Genomic DNA, 20,246 nt, shown 5'->3' with positions numbered 1-20,246 from the left:
TAACTCTCTTGGGCCAAGGGTAAGCCAGCAGAGGGATTCAGCTGAATGCTGTCAGCTACCAATACTCTCAGGAGCTGGGGTAACAAGACCTTCAACCCTAGGTGGGGTGGGGTGGTCTGGGCAGTACATTCAACACAGCCTCCACCACACACTCTTAGCCAATACTTCTTAAAGTTTAACATGCATATAAATCATCTGAGGAATCTTGTTCAAATGCATGTTCCAATTTGGTAGGTCTTGAATGGACCCCAAGATTCTGCATATCTAATAAGCTCCTAGGTGATACTGACACTGCTGATCTATGGACTAATCTGTGAGTAGCATGGCTCTAACTCAATTTGCTCCTCATAAACCAGTACTTTGAATTGAAATTCTCAAGTTAATCAGAGTGTGTGGGTCATGGGACTTATCCCACCATCACTGGGTGAAGCATTTCTGAGCCACCAGGTTCCTCATAGCAGTATTAACATCCTTGTTCCTCAGACTATAATGGATGATGGGGCTGAGTTGGGGGTCAGCACTCCATAGAAGAGGGAGATGAGTTTGTCTGAAAGGTCCTGTTTGTCTGCCCCCAGGAGGTCCTTTGATTTGGGCTTCTCATACATGAATAGGATGGTTCCATAGAAAATGAGCTCCATGGTGAGGTAGGCAGAGCAGGTGGAGTTGGCCTTTCGCTGTCCCTCAGCTGAGAGAATCCTCAGGATGGTGGTGAGGATGAAGATGTAGGAGACAAAGATGAACAGGACGGGGACCCCCAGGAAGATCACATTGGCCACCTCCATGCTAATCACATTGATGGAGATGTCAGCGCAGGCCAACTTCAGAACTGCTAGGATCTCACAGATGAAGTGGTTGATGACATTGTCCCCAGAGAAGGGCAATTGCACTGCAAGAGAGATCTGCACCAGGGAGTTGGCTCCCCCAGCTACCCAGGAGCTGGCAGCTGTGGGCACATAGGCAGCCTTGCTCATGACCACAGGTTATCCAAGGGGGTTGCCGATGGCCACATAGTGATCAAATGCCATCATGCTCAGGAGCACACACTTTGTAGATCCTGTGGCAAAGGAGGGAAACATCTTCACAGCACAGGCTGAGAAGGAGATAGTTTTCCTGGGGGTCAGGAGGCTGTCGAGAATAAGGGGGACCAAGGAGGTTGTGTAACAGATGTCTAGGAAGGAGAGGTTCCCCAGGAATAAGTATATGGGAGTGTGCAGGTGGAAGTCAAGGATAGTCACCAGGATGAGGAGTCTGTTGCCCAGCAGGGTCACCAGGTACATTGACAGGATGAGCACAAAGAATATTTTCTCTAATTTTGGATGGGCCAAGAGGCCCAGCAAGACAAATTTCTGTCACAGGAGATTGGTTGGACACTTCCATCTCAAACTTTCTCTTCCATCCCTAGAATATTGGAGGCTGGTATTACATATTTATTTTTTAATGGCTTGCTTGGGTCAGTATGCAGGGATCACAGTATGATGTCCCTAAAATTGTAAATAAACTCATCTTATGGAATTCAATTATAAAGCCAAGTTATCTAAAGCAAGGCTGTGTATCAATCTAAAGCATGAAGAGCAGACATGGGAAATCTAATGAAGTAATAAAACGAGAGATATTTCTAAGCACTGATATTAATATACCTGAGGCAAAATTGTATGTCTTCATAAGCTGTGTGTCTCCAGCACTTTCCAAGGAAGCAGGGGCCTCTGAGTAACTCTGTCTCTGTCATCTAATTGGGGATCTCAGGCTATCACAGCTCAGTGACCCTGACCATTGAGGTCATGTGACCCATTACTCTGGATCTAGCTCCTCCTTGCCCAGCAAGTGTCTATCATAGTTCGACCTCCCACACGATCTTATAGGGAAAGAATGTGCTGGCTTGAAAACATAAAGTATCTTTTCTAACAATGTTGTTTCTTACACAGTATCTGCTTCATACCTCTGTGTTTTGTGAGTTTAGTTAGTGTGAATAAGTTCACCTGATCTTGACCCTCTTCTCTGAATCTTCTGACCAGATGGAATTTCTGGAGTTTTTAAGGTGGAGTGCCCCCCAGAGTTACCAGAAATCTGATCTGCAAAGCAGCCTTGTGTGTTGCCTTCTGTAACCACATCTGACCTGCCTGTACCTCTGCTGCTCTGGGACTTGGCCCAAGAAGTAGAATCTTACCTGATGGTTGGAGCCCACTCGTAATTGACATCCCCAGCTTGGGTTGAGTGGGGCCTTGAGTCACACTCCATCCAGTGCCATTTAGATGCTTTGCAGACATCATCACATGTAAACCTACTCAGCCTCCCAGAGCATCCAAAGCCCCACTATAGATCACAATTTTACTGCTAAACAGATTAGGAATGCCAGATGTCATCAGGCCCTGCCGCAGGGGGCCCAAAACAGCATCCAGCTGACTGTCTAATAGCTGCCCAAGGGCTGGTTAAAATGCCAGTTTCTGGGTCTTAGCTTTGCAGATGGCCTTGGAGATCAATTTTTTGTTTTTTAAATAAATGGTCCCCATGTACTTCTGATGCACACCAGTCTTGGGAATCACTTACCTCTCCGTTTAGAGGTGGAGAAACTGAGGTCAAAAAAGAGGTTTGTGAATGGCACGTGGCCCTGAAGAGGGGTGCTTTTTCCGATTGATAATGTTACCACGTCCAAAAGAGGTTATCTCGGGATATCAGGAATTAAGGGATGGGGATCATTTTTAGAGAAAGGCTCCTTTAGTATCAGAGAGTGCAGAATTTGAGGTTTAGCAGAATCTTCAGATATAAACCAACCCAGTCCCCTCCTCTACCCCGTCTGTTACAGGATCCTCTCTTCAGGCAGTGATTTCTCTGCCTCTGCTTGAACATTTTGAATAACATAGGGGCCCATGGCTTCCAGTGCTGTTATCTGGCAGGCTGGGCTGTTAGAGGTCTTCAGGGACCTGGTATCTGCCTTTTTCTAACTTTTCCCTTTCTCCTCTTGTCTCAAGTCTGCCTCTGGGTTTAAGGCAAAACAGACCTGCTCCATTGCCACAGCAGCAGCCTTCAGAAATAGTTGCTTTGTTCCCCAGCCCAATCCTCCCCCTGCACAGCCCTCTTTGCATCAGCTTCTTTCCTTCTCTCCCATCTGGTGAAGAGCTGGCCATAGAGGTTGCCTGGCACTTACCCAGCATGGGGTCCCATCCAGGCTGGGTCTCTTGCTTGCAGGAAGGCAGGCCAGTGGAACGGGGAGGTGGCTGGTTTACAGGGGCCAGAAGAGGTGACAGTCTGTCGTGTCACCTGCAAATCTGGCTGCTAAACAAGCAGGCCATAAAGACCATACCTCTCAGAGCTGTTCCAGCAATACGTGGGTACACAGTCTTAACACATGCTCTTTAGCTGTGTTTGACTTCTTAATACCCCTAAGTGACCATGGTGTAGAGGAGTCCAAAGTACAGCCAGAGCTCACAACTCACAGAAGCTAGAGCTGCTCACAGTGCCCTTGCCTGACCTTGGGGCTTGGTGAGACAAGGAGACAAACGCTCACTTGCAAGGCTGAGGCTCAATCAGGAGCCCCAGCCTGGGGGAGGCTGCACTCCAGGGTGGACCAGCAAGCCATTCCCAGCTACTGGGCCCAACACCCTCTTCTCTGTGCTCTGCACTGCTCTCCAGAGGGTCCCATGATGACTCTCTCAGGAATTTAGGACTGGGTTGCTTTGGGGCCAGGCCCTATCTCAGAGTTTAGACTTCACCGCATAGACCTGATTAGGCAATGTTGAGCAGTCTACCCAAAGCTCCCCTCTCACACCAAGGAAATCTCATCTTAGAACGTTCTCTGGCCAGGTAATCAGAGTTCTCCTGGGCTTTGATCACAACAGTTGGTTCAAAGTGGCTCTGTCAATGACCCTCAAAGAGCCTAGAAGGGAAGATGAACTGGGCCTCAGTGATTCAAATATTCCTTGGAACTTTGGACCAGACAGATTCCCGGCTGCCCAGGCATCTCCTCCCTCCACTTGGTGAACTAGCACTTGCTTGTTCTCTTTCTCTTTCTCTCCCTCTCTGCTACCACCCTGCCACCACTCCTAACAAACTCTATGCCACAAACATGTCATATGTGCTAGGCCTTGTGCCAAGTACCAAAGAGTAGGGTGGGGTTCATGATGACCAGAAAAGGGTCTTTGTCTCCTGAGAATGCCCAGCAGAGTGACACTATCTGGAGACTGAGGCATGACTGATCACAAAGCCGTCCAGGAGGCTGGGCACAGAAGGAGTGTCCAGAACTAGCCTAGGATGAAAATAATAGGGATGGAAGAGAAAGTGGCCCTGGGAGATATTCAGGAGGAAGAAGTGATAGGATGTAGAGATAGATCCAGAGTGGAAATACAGGAGAGAGAAGAATCAACAAGGGCTAAAATACCACATCTTGAGAACTGGAATAAAGACATGGAGGAAGGAAAGAGGAGAGCCTGTCTGGGCTGGTGGGCATAGGGTGGCTGCAGGGTTGTTTCTGACATTTCAGTGTACAGTTTCTATACATCTTTTGTGCCAAGCTCCAGGCTGGTTACTGAAAATAAAGATGTGACTAAGAAATAATTTCTGTGATTGAGGAGTTTATGGCCATTTAGATTTGTTGTATTTGAGATAATGGTGAGACGTTACTATTAATAAAGGGTGCCGTTAATTTACAACTGTTTTAGAAATCTTGCCTTATGTGGTGCACTCAAAAATCCCATGAGGTAGATAGGAGGGATACTTGGTTGTAAGCATGTGGAGGGACCCCACTTCGTTGGGCCACAGGGCCTTGTATTCGTGATGTCTAGCATCTTTGACCTCTGTCCTCTAAATGCCAGGAGCCTCCCCCTCCTTCATGCTTGGATTTACTCAAGGGTTAAGTGATGTTGTGGGGTTCATAGGGGAACTCAAGGCTGACAGGCACTGGAATGTCCATCATGGTTTGAGTGGCTCTTGCTGGTCCCTCTGTGGCAGAGCTTGATGTCCCCCAGCTATGGGGTTCTGCCATGTTGTAGACTCAATCACCCTGGCCTTGCTTCTCTTGCTCCAACTGGGACTGATTACCCACTCCCTGTGACTCAACTTCAGCTACCACAGGTCAGGCTTCTTCTCACTGCCTTCTCTCCTTGTGTCACTCTTGCTTTTCCTTTCTCTCCTTCCTTACACCAGCTGCTCACTATCCTGGTGTTTTAAGTTCAAGCTCCTGATAGAGAGATCTAAGGGATTTGGTTGGGTCTCACCCAGTGTAGGCCACCAGACAGCTCATATGCTGACTGCCCCTGGGACAGGTGTCCACCTGGTCTAGGCGGGTGAGTCCTGTGGCCAGGGTGCCTTGTGGTTTGGAGCAGGGAAACAATGTAGGGAACCTCTCCAAAAGGAGAACGTGGGTGTATCCAGTAAGCGAGGCTGCTGGAATGAAGCAGGGAATCAGGCAAACATTGTTTATGTGATCCAGCATCCACACATCAGAAATTACACACTCACTTTTCCACTAAGTGCTTGTTGCAACAGTGGTCTCCCCTCCATGAAGAGGTAAAGCTTTGGCCCCTCACCTTCTATGGAGGCAACTTCCCCTCCTGCCTCTTCCCTTTTCCCTCTTTAGGGAAGTGCTGTTTCTCTGACCTTGTCGCACCTGATTCCAGTCCTGATTTTCTCTCAAAATGGTGGTGGTTCTTTTCTGCCTTCACAAGAGAACGTGCTACTTACTCATGATTCCTGACAGAATCTCAAAGTGTTTTGAGTAGGGTCAAAATCTCTTGACAACGGATCTGGTCATAGATGTTGTGGATTCTGCTGGATGCCCTGTCCACATTGTCCTCAGGGCGCTACAGTAAACAGACACCCCCCAGGGAGCGCTGGGGTTGCTGGGATTCAGACCACCTCCTCAGTCACTCCACTCATGTTTGGCAGACTCACATTCACACACACACAAACACTCACACACACATAATAAGGAGATTTATGACACACAAGGCTTTGTCTTGGCCAATTAAAACCCAAATAACTCCAGGCTGGTCTGCATGAGTCTTCTCCAGGCAGTGAGGAGAAATGAGGAGAAACATTTTCAGCAAACCTCAATTCTTAATGCCCTGAGACTCCCATACTGCATTACTGAGAAGTCCAGCCCAGTGCTCCTCATGTGTGACTGACAGACGAGCAGCACAGGCATCCTCTGGGAAATGGTTAGTGATGCAGATTCCTGGTCCCCTCCCTGTACCTGCAGAGGGACCTGCAGAATTGGAATCTCGGGAGGTGGGGCCCAGCCATCTGCACACATGTGTGTGTCCGTGTCTGTGTGTATTTTCAATGTGTGTTTTAACAAGTCCTCCAGATGATTCTGAGGTGCTAATGTCTGAGAAAGATTGGTCTATCCAGACTTTTCCTAGGATTAGGATCACAGTTATTCCTTTTAAGGAATCTAAGAGGAGGGAGGGTGTTTTTTTATGAATGATCTGAGATGCTGCCTATAATTCTTCTGCTCTGGAGTCGGCAGATCTTTCAGTTCCCGCTTGCCCCTAACCCCTGATCATTGACCTTTGACTACACCTCTGCTAACCTCTAGGTCACTGGTCTCTGGGGCTTTTCTCTATTTCCTATCAGCAGGAAACCTCTTTCTCATCCTCGGTATGCACTTTCTTAGGGAGTTCTCACAACAGTGATCAGAGGTCAAGGAAACCCTGTCGATGTTATGAATTTGCATTTCCGGGGGCCTCCAACAGTCTCCCATGGTAGTGCAGTTAAAGCTGTGTCTAGAGACAGCAAAGCAGTGCCAGCATCTCCAGTGGTCCTGCCACCCTCTCAAAGTGATGAATCTCCTCTTCAGACATACTCCCATCTCTACTTTGATGTTCCTCAAACACACTATGTCCCAAACTGAATTCATCTTCTCCTCTAAAACCAACAACTTGGTCAATATTCTCTACTTTGATGGTATCACCATCATCCACCCATCATCTGGGCTAGAAATATTGACTCTACCCTCTTCCCTGCCTGCTATATCCAACCAAACTCTAATGTATTTTGTATCTACCGAATGTTTCTTGAATTGCCCCATCTTCACCAGCCCTCAATCACTTCCTCAGTTAAGTCCTTATCTTCACTTGCCAGAAGTGTTTCCCTATCTCTTCAATTCTTGTCCTCCTGCCCTTGATCTTCCCTCCACAGTGTGCCCAGAAGGATCAACCTAAGACGCAAATCTGATCATGTCAGATCTTTACTTAAAACCCCTAAGTGACTCCTCATCCCCTAGAGGACAAAATTCTAACTCCTTAGGATGCCCCAAAAGACAAGCTGGCCCCTGTCTTCAAACCCCATCAGTAGCACCTGCCCCTTTGTGCTCCAGGGCATGAACATTGCTCTGCTGGTCACTCTCCACCCCTTTGTTCATGCAGCCCCTTCTCCCTGGGATGTTCCTCACTCCCCTGCATCAGGCAAATTGCCACTCATCCATTCCAATGGTGTGCTAGTACGTGTTTAACAGCAGGATCTCCAGGTCAAAAAAAGCCCAGATCTAGAGCATTTGCTGATTTCTGTGGTATAAACACTCCCACGTTGGCCATTTTCAAGCTACCAATGAAGTCACTGAATGGGAGGTGGGAGGAGATGTGCACAATCAGTAAGCCAGCTCCAGCACTCCATGGCCCTTGGATCACTTCCTCCAGAAGTCTGGCCCCTGCCTCCCTCTGGGCTTTCACAACTGAGTGGGCATGCCCCTGTCCTGCACTTCCTGCCTTGTTAGGGAGTTAACTTTCCACTTGCCTCTCCCTTACCTTTAGAGGGGGCATTCCAGAAGGCAGAGACCATGGTTATGCTGCACGTTTCTGCCATCTCTGCAGTACACACTCAATAATTGTTTTCCAGATAAATGAATGTACCCATTCTCTGGACCCATCCCTGTTCTGGGTCATATTCTCTCACGACTCCCCTGAGGTCCGGGGGCATGTGCAAAGATGACAGGATGCTGAAAGGAGGTGACTTGGATGCCAAGTGAGGGCTGAGGAAGATCACAGCAGATGAGGGCTGAGAAAGAACACAGTGGGTGAGGGCCATGGAAGAACACAGAAGGCTGCCTCAAGGGGCCTAACCCAACGAGTTGAAAATTTAGAGGGAGAGTATGTCTTTCACTCTGACCCCACAAAAACCATTGTATAAACATAGACTTGGGGTGTAGGGCTTGGCACAACACAGGAGAAAAGACTTAGTCATCTGAATGGGTCATGTAATCACTGACCAGCAGGCTGTTGGACTGTTAATGTGATTACAATGTTTAGAGAGAAGGAAGGAAAAGAAGGAGGAAGGAAGTCAAGAAGGAAGGAAGGAAGAGAGAAAAGGAGGGAGGGAGAGAGGTAGCAGGCAGCAAACCTCCCCCAGTGCCTTCAGCATAACTGGATCTTGGGGATGTTATCCGAGAAGAACACAAAGTGTCTAAACTGAGTACAACTCACTTTCCACACTTTAAATGACTTCAGGGACTAAAATGGTCCCGAAGAACAAGTTGGAATTTAAATTATCTTCTAAGGGTGATGGCCAGTCCCTTGGAGGTTGTGCCCAAGTGCACAAGGCAGGTGGAGGGGGGAGGACAGCTGGATCCTTCACCTGTCACACATTCTGAACTCTCACCCTGGCACTTAAGACCCAGGGTCACTATTTCTGACGTGTGTCCTCTTTCCAGTCCTTAGGAAACAGATCATTCTTGCTCACCATGTTTCTGATAAAGGTAGGTGCAGGTTTTGGTCAAACCAAAATTTTCATTATCACAGTTAGATTTCTGCCATCAGACTTGATTGTAATAGAATGGAGGCTTGAGAAGGAGAGTTAGGAAGCCCTTCCATTGCTATGATGTTCTTCTCATGGAGTCAAGTAGATCCATCAAACTGCAAGAATCTCTAAGATATCTGGCCTCACCCACTTTGTGCAGAGGGGAAAGGGCTTGTCCAGGACCACACAGCTCATAGTCTTCCCATGCAGTTTTCCTTCCTTGATTAAAACTAGGGGCTTTTTCTCCTTCCATAGTTAAGAATCCAAAGTCCAGCAATAATAATGAGCCATGTTTCTGGATCTGGTGATGATGACATGGAGGGAATATTTTCTTCACATGGTCCAGGTTCTTGGGAGAGGCTGGAGGTCTGGCCGACACAGAGTGAAAATCCCACCAGGGCTGCTTTACTGCTCTAGGACACACACCACAGGTAGCCCTGTGTCCTGGGCACCTCAGCCATTCTTAAGCTGGGGGCCAGTTCTCAGTGCTGACCAGCCTTTGTAGTCAATTCCTGGCTGGTACGTTTGCCCCTAAGAGCTGAATCAATTTTTTTAAGTCCCTGGGAGAAAAGAGGAGACTGATCCTTGTTTATCTTCATGCTGAAGCCAGGCTATTTCTGGATATTTGGAAGGGGGTATGGGGAAGAGGGATTAAAGTTGCAAAGGAGCAGATTTCAGCTCAATATCTAAGGGGAACTACCTTTAAGTGAAATGAACCTGGCAGGGAGGTTCATCACAGCATCGCACATCCCTCAGGGAGTCAGGTCCAGGCCAGGGCACCATGAGGAGGGCAGGAAGGGGCTTTCTATAGTGGAAAGGGAGTGGATTGCCGAATAGACCCTAAGACCTGTTGCCAGCAGCCTTACATTATTAGGGATGCTGAAGATGATGATGGTGATGATATAACTACTTGTTTGCATGACTATTCTCCCCAACCCCCAACTCCCATTTCTATTACCTTCCTTCAGAGTGGATTTATGTTTGCTTCTTTTAGATATTGGGGAGCACCAAAAATCTGGGACCACCTCAATCCCATCTCAGGACTTGAGAAGGCTTAAAGATGAGCTCCAGCACCTGGAAATGTGTGTTTCCTTCTGATTCACTCTTATTCCTATGGTGCTGCCCTTTGGGGTCCCCTCCAAAAGGGAGGAGTTTTAGTTAGGGGCATCTTCTCAGTGGGACTTGTTTGCCACCTCCAGGGTGCCTGTAGTGCTTCTTGGACTCTCAGTGCCACTTCCAGAAGCTGCAAATGCCCCAGTTGAAACATAGCTTCAAATGCTGGTCTTACTTCTCTGAGTTTCTATTTTTTCTCAGAATTAGGACCCTCTGAATCCTCATTGTCTTATCATCTCACCAATGTTTAAAAAATAATTCTTTTTTTTTTAAAGATTTTATTTTTTCCTTTTTCTCCCCAAAGCCCCCTGGTACATAGTTGTGTATTTTTAGTTGTGGGTCCTTCCAGTTGTGGCATGTGGGATGCCACCTCAGCATGGCTTGATGAGCTGTGCCATGTCCACGCCCAGGATTTGAACCAGCAAAACCCTGGACCACCAAAGTGGAGGCCACAAACTTAACCACTCCGTCATGGGCTGGTCCCTTTACAAAGATGCTTTATATAGTTTTTCCAGTTTTTCTAATTGTCATCTGCAGAAGAGTTAGTCCAAATTACTTCATCCATTCTTCCTGGAAGCAGAAGTTAAATATTGATCTCTACTACACTTTCCCTAGAATCCCATAGAGGGAACCAAATTGTCAGAGCTGTTCTTCAGCTGCTCAGAAGATTGGGGATTTTTGCCGGGCTGCCCAGGCTCTTTTGGAATCAGAGAGTGCCGAGGTTGACCTCAGATAGTTCCTGCAGGTGTCAGAGCAGATGCACCATGGACAGATCCAATCAGACCTCCCCTATGGTGGGGTTCATTCTCCTGGGCCTCCCAGCCCACGCAAAGCTGGAGAAAATTTTCTTTTTGCTCATCTTGCTGATGTATCTGGTGATCCTGCTGGGCAGCAAGGTCTTCATCCTGGTGACCACCCTTGACTCCTGCCTGCACACACCCATGTACTTCTTCCTGGGGAACCTCTCTTTCCTAGACATCTGCTACACAACCTCCTCTGTCCCCCTCATACTCAAAAACTTCCTGATCCCCCAGAAAAACCACCTCCTTAGGCTGTGCTGTGCAGATGTTTCTCTTCTTTGCCATGGGAGCCACAGAGTGTGTACTCCTGAGCATGATGGCATTTGGCTGCTGCCTGGCCATTTGCAACCCCTTTAGATACTGTGGTTGTGAGCAAGGCTGCCTACATGCCATGGCTTCCAGATCCTTGGCAGCTGGTATCACCAACTCTATAGTTCAGACATCCCAGGCCATGAGGCTGCCCTTCTGTGGGGACAACATCATCAACCACTTCATCTGTGAGATCCTGGCTGTCCTGAAATTGGCCTGTGCTGTCATCTCCATCAATGTGATCAGCATGGTTGTGGACAACATGATCTTCCTTGCAATCCCAGTCCTTTTCATTTTGTCTCCTATGTGTTCATCATTGCTACCATCCTGAGGATCCCCTCAGCTGAGGGGAAGAAAAAAGCCTTCTCCACCTGCTCTGCCCACCTCAAAGTGTGGTCATCTTCTATGGGATCATCCTCTTCATGTATGGGAAGCATAAGCCCAAGGCCCCACTGGGGGCAGACAAACAGGACATTTTAGACAAGCTCATTTCCCTGTTCTATGGAGTGGTGACCCCTATGCTCAACTCCATCATCTACAGCCTGAGGAGCAAGGATGTGAAAGCTGCTGTGAAGAAGCTGGTAAGTCAGAAACACCTAACTGAGCAACTATCACAGATTCCAAGACTGCCAGAATGCAAGACCTCTGAACGCCTCATTGTATCCATGGGGAAATAGTAACCCAGGGAAGTCCTCGGGCTGTCAGGGGGAAGAGCCTATTTATTCCAGCACTGTTGATTAGTTTGTTGGCTTCAAACAGAACTACACTGTATCATATCATAACTGTATTTTGCTGCCGAAATCCAGAATCCTCTGATTCCGGAATTTGATGGCTATCCATAAAGAGTTATAGATGTTGTCAAAAGAGACAAACAAACCAACAAAAATGTTAGTGGCCCTGAGGCCTTAGAGTATCTTGTTTTTTCCTGTGTAGAATTGCTGCTTGCTCTGTTATGCTTTGGTCTCATCCCAGAGATGTTTGCTCTACCTGATGTAGGGATAAATTGGAAAATGTCATCTGCTTCAACACACAATAGTGACCGTTAGCACCGTGGCAGGACTTCCGCTCAAATCTTAGCACTAGAAATAGTGGGACTTATCTTGAGCAGCTTCTCTGTTTCGATCTAACGGACACTAAGAATCTCTCATCATTTATCGCATTCTCCTCTTTATTGTCACTGCAGGGAAGCACAGAGGCAAACATCCCAGGCCACTACAGTAGTCATAGAGTGCTGCACGGCTGGGTGCCTGCAGCTCTCAAGCTTTTGTCCATGCAACCTACCTGGCAGATGGATATCAGTTACACCCAGCACACACTCCAGGAATATGCCACATGGTGGTGAAACCCCAAAAAGATTGTGAGTAAGCAAATGCAAAAGTTATTCTCAAGCCCAGAACTAACAAGAGACAGAGGTAACAGATACTCTCTCCCACCTGTGGCTCAGGTAAGATTGGACACAGGGCTGGGGTAGCTCCCAGAGCTCTAAGTCTGTGACTTTCTCCTACACTCAGGGGATGTTTTGAAACAGGAGTGAGACTTACTGTATTATAGCGATGACTTTTAATCCACTTTGTATTTATAAAAGTCAATTGTTACCAGACTTTGGTCCTTTAACAGGGTTAGTCTGTGCAGAGTGTTTTCTCTCCTCCCTCTCCCTTCCTCACTCCCACATTAGATCAGCTCCCTCCCTGACTGGTTGATAGATGCCTCTGAAGTTGTATTCATTTTCTATTGCTACCTAACAAATCACCACAATTCAGCCACTTAAAACAATGCCTATTTATTAGCCCACAATTCTCTAGGTCAGAAAGTCAGCACAGCGTGCCTTGACTCTTTCCTCAGGATGTCAATCAGCCAAAATCAAGATGTCAGCAGGAGTGAGTGCTCGTCTGGAGGCTCTGAGGAAAAACCCACTTTCAAGCTCATTCATGCTGGCAAAGTTCACTTCCTTACAGCTATGGGACTGAGGTCTCCATTTCCTTGCTACATGACCCCCTCCATCTTCAAGCCAGTAATGGTGAATCAAATCCTTTTAGTGCTTTGAATCTCTGACGTCCCCTTGTGTGACTAGCTAGAGAAAAATTCTTTGCTTTTAGAGGATTCCTGATTATGTTAGGCCTGCCTGGATAACCTCCTTCTCTTAAGGCCAACTATGTCATATAACATAACCCAATCACAGGAGTAGAATCCACCATTTTTGCAGTCCTGGGGATTATGCAAGGTGTGTATACCAGAGGGAGAGAAATCTTGGGGACATCTTAGAATCCTTCCTACCACAGCTGTAACCCCTGCATGTCTGGGCTATCCTTGTAAGTAGGCCTCCATGACATGAAATAAGACCTGAGGCAGAGAGGTAGAAAGATAGATGGTATACTTTTGAGGTGGGACACTGTTAGCTCAAGGTGAGTCTACCTTGCATAAACTGTCCACATAACTGTGACTGAAATCAGAGATGGACTGAGAGATTATGAAGTAAGATACCATAACATTTTCTAATTATGGGTAGATCCATAGAGCCAAGCTCATGTCACATCCTAAAAATGTCATAAAGCTTTCCCTGTCCACATTCTCTTCTAAAGCAAACTGTCCTGCCTTTAGCCACATTCAGTAATCCTGCAGGCCATGGTTCATTGGACCAGAGCAACTGATCCTTGACTAGTTAATTCATAGATCTGAAGGTAATGTATCTGACTGAAGCAAATGGATGAGCTAGGCTAATTAGATTTGTCTTTGGGGAATTTGGAATTGGCAAACAGGGAGACTAAATCAGTTTAGTGAGACCCAAATCAGAAAGGATCCATTAAAGAATCCATGAGATAGGATTGAAGTTATGGGCATGGAGTGGGAAGCAAAGCTATGAGTTAGCAGATGAAGCCCATTAGAAGAGAGAAAATAAACAGATGTAGAAAGTGTCTGTCTCATTAACTGAGGAGATTCAGAAGGTGAACCCATGAACTCTGCTTGAGTTTCCTGGACCTTCCTGCTATCAAGAACACTCTCCATGTCAACAGTCCTTTAGCCTTACTCTGCTAAGAATCCTACTCTTTGATTTTTATGATTCCGCTAATTTCTCCAATTGCATCTTTATCTAGAACCACCACAGCAATAAAACTTTCCTTAACCCAGCTTAAGTGGGTCTTGGTTTCTTATAACCAAAAGAAAAAACTAGACTAGGTCAGGGCAAGACTTCATCGAGAGGGAGTTGTTCATGACCAGTCTTGGCCCTAGGTTCAGAAACTATCAGGCTTCTTGGTGGATCCCAATGGGGAGACTAGAGCTGAACCTGTTTGGTCCCAATGAAGGCAGGCACAGTATTCCCTTGATGGTTAACTCAGAGGACCCTGAGTATTATAAGGAGGGGAACCTAAGTATTATAAGGAGGAGGAAAAGAGAATGGGGGTACATCCCAAACTAAATTACTACAACAGCTGCTTCTATCCCTCTCACAATATGGCAGAGTAGCTGTTGAAAGAAGGTAGACTTGAGATAGGTTTGGCCTCCATCAGACCACCAAGGCCACCATAGACTAGGCTGACTCATTTGCCCTTCTTTGTTCCAGGAGAGGAAGTCCTATCCCAGACTACACAACGAAGACACTTGCCTTTCATTTCTTGCTCTAGCATTATATACTAGTGCTATGACCTAGGTGAGTTCCTTCACCTAGCGGGGTCTCAGTTGCTTCATCTATAAACTGGGAGTAAATGTCCTTGTCCTTCTAGCAAGAAGATCTGTTTGGAAGCTTCTTGATAAAGGGTTGCACTGTGAAAATGAAAAGAATTTAAGACCCACTACCCTTCAAACTGTCATTCCCCAATCCTCTGATGTGATGGGGCTCAAATATGTGTCAGAGTAATCCTATTGCCTCTTAGAAATCTGAAGCAAGAAACGTGGAAAGAATTGACCATGCAGAAATATGAGCTGAAACTGAGAGGACATCATACACAGACCATATCCATGTGCTCACTAGAATCCTGTGGCAGCAGAAACTATAAGTCAGTAGAAACTATAACTTAATTAAAACATATGAGATGAGAAAAAGTTAAAGAAGTCAGTTAACAGAAAGAAGCCGACATGGGTAGCAACTCTGACTCAAATTAAAGGTAGAGCACTAAAGCAAATATCTCATTGACTAACACTGGTGAAAATTAATGCTTTTAACACTGCATCCATGTTCCCAGCATATACCCCCCGCCCCTTATAAAAAGCATAGGTCTGATTTGAATTTAGGCCCAACTCATAGGGAGGCCTCGTTTTTACAAGGTATGAGACATTTCTGTGACTGATACTAGAAAGTATAAACTCTAGTTTCAGGCATATTCAGAAGGAAAAAACGTCCAATGCTGTTTGTGCAAAACCAAATGGGCACCTTGTACACAACCATTCTAAATTGGAAAGGCCTGGGCATGTCTGAGTGCAGAAGGGAACAAAGGCAGCTGATGTTAATGCAAATGGAGGGAGAAACCTTGGGAGCAAGTGACATGGATCAAGATTAGAACTGGGGGATATGTAAAGCGAAAAATGGAGGGTCTAAAGCTCTCCTCACCCCAAGATATTTACTTCTGGAGAATTAATGGTTTGGGTGGCTCCATCATAAATTCTAAGCAAATTTGTTGCACTTATGTAGAACTCCTATTAGTGCAGAGTGCTGAAAGAAAGCTGGGAAGAATCCATCACAGCTCCTGCCTTCCAAGGGCTGGGGAGAGGGACAGACACATAAGGACACTTACAAATAACTGGCACATGGCAGACTGTGGGATGTCCTTGTAACAGGGAACATTGAATAAAGAATACAGTGAAAAAGAAGTAAACTTCTCTTAGACATGTATGAGTACAATCAGAGAAAAATACAACTCAACACTGACCCTCAGGAAGGCTTCATGGAAGAGAGAGTATGTGAGCTGTTGAAGGATGGGAAGGACCATAACAAGTGCTTCATAAACATCCACCTCACTCTGGGTGATCAATATCTAGTTCTTCATCAGCTTGGGGTTATCAGAAGGCCTTAAATTGAATCACTGGCCAAGAGCAGATGGTTGGTCAGTAAGTGCCTTGTTCTATGTCTATTTGTGTAAGCCTAGAATGTTGAGAACCCCAAGCTGATCTATCAGGTCAAAGGATGAGCCACTCCCATACACGATCTGTGTCTGCATGGTGCCTATTTCAGGATAGTTGTTCTGTATTCTTTCAGTCCCCTATCGAGGGAGGACCGAGCAAATGGGTTAGGGGGAAACAACTCTAGACTTAGGATTTGGAGGCGTAGTTTCTTCATTCACTTCTGCTTTATGATGTTTGTGACAGTGTTGGAGCTTTTAGGAAAGGAAGCAGTGAGTACTAGGAGCCAGAACAGGTCACCAAGATCAAGTCATGTCATCCTCATTGTCTTCTGGCACAACGTGTCAATGCTAAAAATGCTAAAAACATCTTACATCTGCCTTCAGGAAGCATCCAATAGTCTTCCGTGGTTGTTTTTGTGGACCAGATGAAGAACCAGGTCTGCATAGTCATACAGTCAGAGTTGTACTCAGAGGGCATACAGCAAATGACCACATCCAGCAGGGCTCCATCTACTCTCCCTGTGTTACCTCATCTGCGCTAAGACTTTCAACCCCTGAGTAGAAGCTGGTGAGCCCCGAATCTTTATCTCTAGCTCCAGTATTCCTCCAGGGTTTAGAGGTTTTATGGGCATCTCAAACTAACCATGTCCCATACAGAACTCACTTTCTCTCCTAAAACCTCTCCCTCAGCCAATATTCTCTCTTTGGTGATAGCACTGCCATTATCCGCCCATCACCGGACCTAGAAATTTTGATTCCTTCAGTCTCTCTGGCTACCTCATTAACTCAGTCTCTAATCTTGTGTTTTTTATCTATGAAATATTTCTTGAATCTTCCTGTGTTGTCAATCCTTCTATTACTTCCCCAGTTAATGTCCCTCTCTTCACTTTCCTGAATTACTGTGACCTTCTCCTAGCTGGTCTCTCTAATGCTTTCAGTTCTTGTCCTCCACCCTCTATCTCCCCCCTACACTGTTCCCAGAAGGATCAACCTGAGATGAAAATATAATCAAGTGAGTTCTTTACTTAAACCCCTAAGTTACTGCTTGTCCCTTAGAGGAGGAAGTCCTAACTGCTCAGGATGCCCTAAAGATCAACCCGATCTAGCCCTGCTTTCCTCTCCAGCAGTAGGACCTACCCTTTTATGCTCCAGTAATACTGCTTGGTGGGCCACTCCCCACTACCTGGGGGCTCTTCTCAGTTCTGTGTCTTTGTTTAGGTAGCCCCTTCTGCCCAGGATGACTCCCCACTCCCCTTCATCTGGAAAATCCCCACTCATCCATTAAGACTCAACTTGGGAGTCACCTCCTCCAGTAAGCCTACTCCCACTCCCCATACAGAACCGCTGCTCACTTCTAGGAAGCACCATACATAGACTACAACCAGCCTGGCCATACAATAGGCTTACATGTTCCCAGCCTAGGTTAGGTGCCATCTGTCTGTGTTTTCATAAGAACATGTATATTATCCCTGTGCCTGCACTTACCACATTGTTTGGTAAATTAACTGTTTCTTTAGACTCCAACTGCACCTTGTTCCATGTCCACTTGTGTAAGTCTAGAATAGTGAGATCCCCAAGCCTGATCCATCAGGTCAAAGGAGAAACCTCTCCCATGCACCATCCGTGTCTGTGTGGTGCCTATTTTATTTTACTGCCCTCTATATCACACGTAATATCCCAGACACTCAAAACACAATATCTTAACTGATAGACTATGAAACAGTAAATCGCATGGAGTGTATTATATAATGTTAATGAAAAGCAAGAAAATAGAAAAACTCAGTTTTAGTTTTCTGAATAATACACAAGTGCTTTTTTTTTAAGTACGTTGAATAAAGTGGAGCCTAACAAAAATATCATATTTTATTGTTCTTAATGCTAATATTATTGTTATTTCAATACAAATCAAAATATACTCCAATCATAGGCTAAATAGATATAGTTAGCATTGTTTTTATGTCCTAGGAGAAATAAGTATATGACTCTAAGATGAAATAAGGACGAAAAGTTGTAGAAGTTGACAGAAAATGTTTGTATACGTGTTTTAAATCTTTTATTGTCAAGACTTTGTAATCCAGCTGTTCCTAATTCTGTGAAAAATCAACTTTGCTTTCCCATAAAAACTAATTTTCAAAAGAGGGTTCATAGATGTGAAAACTATATAAAGTCTCTATATTTAGAACCTATTCAAATTGAAAAATAAATAGAAGTTTGGAATCCATGTTACCTAATAAGGTAATTGTATTATCTACAATATCAGAAAGAAATCTTCCTACCGAAAATGGCATCTCTTTTGAGAATGGTGTATATGTGTGTGCACATATGTGTGTCTATGTGTGGTTTTATAATTGGAATGGGAAAAGATTAATAGCATGGATGGATTTAAGACTGCGTAATTTAAGCCGTATCTCAGTTTACTAACATAACTCAGTTATTTGCTACACACAGACCTTTATTCCAATCGGTCATTTCCAATGTGTTTTGACTTCCTGCCATGAAGAGAATATATGAGCAAAGCAGAATCTCTAGCAACCATACCTGATAAAATAGTATCTGAAATGCTTTTTCTTTCTACAAAAACAGTCCACTGGCATCACACTGCATATTAGCCACTACTATAACTGAGAAAAAGATTTTAAATTGACTGGTTTTTTTTTTTTTTTACTCCAGTGCATTTGTGTAACCCTTGGCTAAATAATCTGAGGAAGTTTTAATCTAGCTCTTATTAGTCAAAGTTACAGCAAGACAATTATTATCAGCCTGTCAGTTTTAGCTGTCAGAATAAGATGTCTCTGCTGAGAGGCTGTTGTCTTCTTCCGTTTTTCTTCATCCAGCCAACTCCAGCCTCTTTTTTCCATTTACATAAACATTGTCATAGAAAGGCCCACAATCATCCTCCATCCTTCATTCTGGACTTGTTACCAGTCTTGTTTGTTACTCACAATCCCAGATGCCCCTTTTCTTTGACGCTACCTCATAGTTGGGAAGTGTGATTCCCTGTTCCCATGGTCCACACTTAAGGCAGAATCCACATAGTTCACATCACAGTCATAGGTTCTTCCATCTTTTCTGTTGGTCTTTCACACTCAGAAAGTTCTCCTCTTATACTTTGTCTGAATTTGTCACATACACCATGAAAGTTTAGAAACATGCACTTGAAAGAACATCCAATTTCCCTATATTTCTTTAGTTAACTAAAACACTCAGTTTCTAGTGTCATTGGAGATCAGTTGTTGCCCAAGACAACCAATATCCTCCCGCACATCGCTCAGTGCTGCTTTTGCTGCATGCCATCAGTTTTGATATACTGTGTTTTGTTTTTTTTGTCTAAAGTAGTTCCTACTTTTCTTTTTGATTTCTTCTTTGACCCAATGGTTGTTCACAAGCCCGTTATTTAATTTCCATATATTTGTGAATTTTCCAATTTTCTTCCTGCTATTGATTTCTAGTTTCATTCCTGGTGGTCAGAAAGGATACTTGGTATAGTTTTATTCATACTTAAATTTTTAAGACTTGTTTTGTGACCTAACATGTGATCTATCCTGGGGAAAGTTCCATGTGTGCTTGAAGAGAATGTATATTCTGCTGCTTTGGGGTGGAATGTTCTGTATTGGATACAAGTTATGGGAACCAAGAAGTCCCAGTCTGCTGTTTGCATGCTAGAGAACTAGGAAAGTCTGTAGTAAAATTCAGTCTGAGTCTGAAGGCCCAAGAACCAGGAGCTCTGTTGTCTGAGGGCAAGAGAAGATGGATATCCCAGCTCAAGAAGAGCAGTAATTAACTTTTAATTTACCTTTCTTGATACAGAGGGTGAGTGCCCTGAAGAGCGAGCCAGTGTGTTACTCCTCTCTACGTATGTCTGCCTCCCACTCTGCCCTGAATAAAGTAATGTTCACCAAAGCTGGTCTCTCGTAGAGTGCCTCAGGGCTCTGTGTCCATTCCTGTCCTGTGTTACACTCCAGTCAGTGACTCAGATGAGGAATTGAGCATGCACAGAGGAAAGGAAGCTAAAAGGACAGTGACTTGCTGTAGGCAGAATGAGGATCCAGAAAGAACTCTGTACATTGCTTCAAGGAACCTAATCACTATGGGGATGATACATCCTAAAACCAAACTTTCCCCCAAAACCACTACAAAGTGCGGGCTGGGATGGAGCTCATCAGCAGCTGATAGAAAAGGACTTGGGTGCTGAATGAGCTGAGGATGACTGACCAGTAATAGATTTATGGGTTCTGGGTAATGCGTT

The 20,246-nt window shown here is 45.2% G+C and overlaps 1 pseudogene; it reads right to left on the bottom strand.

The window, feature by feature from the left end:
• Positions 1-417: 417 nt before the first annotated feature.
• Positions 418-1,377, bottom strand: LOC103543227 (olfactory receptor 13C7-like; annotated as a pseudogene).
• Positions 1,378-20,246: the final 18,869 nt, after the last annotated feature.

This window comes from Equus przewalskii, chromosome 26 (genome assembly GCF_037783145.1).
Source record: "Equus przewalskii isolate Varuska chromosome 26, EquPr2, whole genome shotgun sequence".
NCBI classification, from domain to species: Eukaryota; Metazoa; Chordata; class Mammalia; order Perissodactyla; family Equidae; genus Equus; species Equus przewalskii.
Note: the sequence above shows the minus strand (reverse complement) of the source record. Positions and strands in the feature narration are given on the sequence as shown.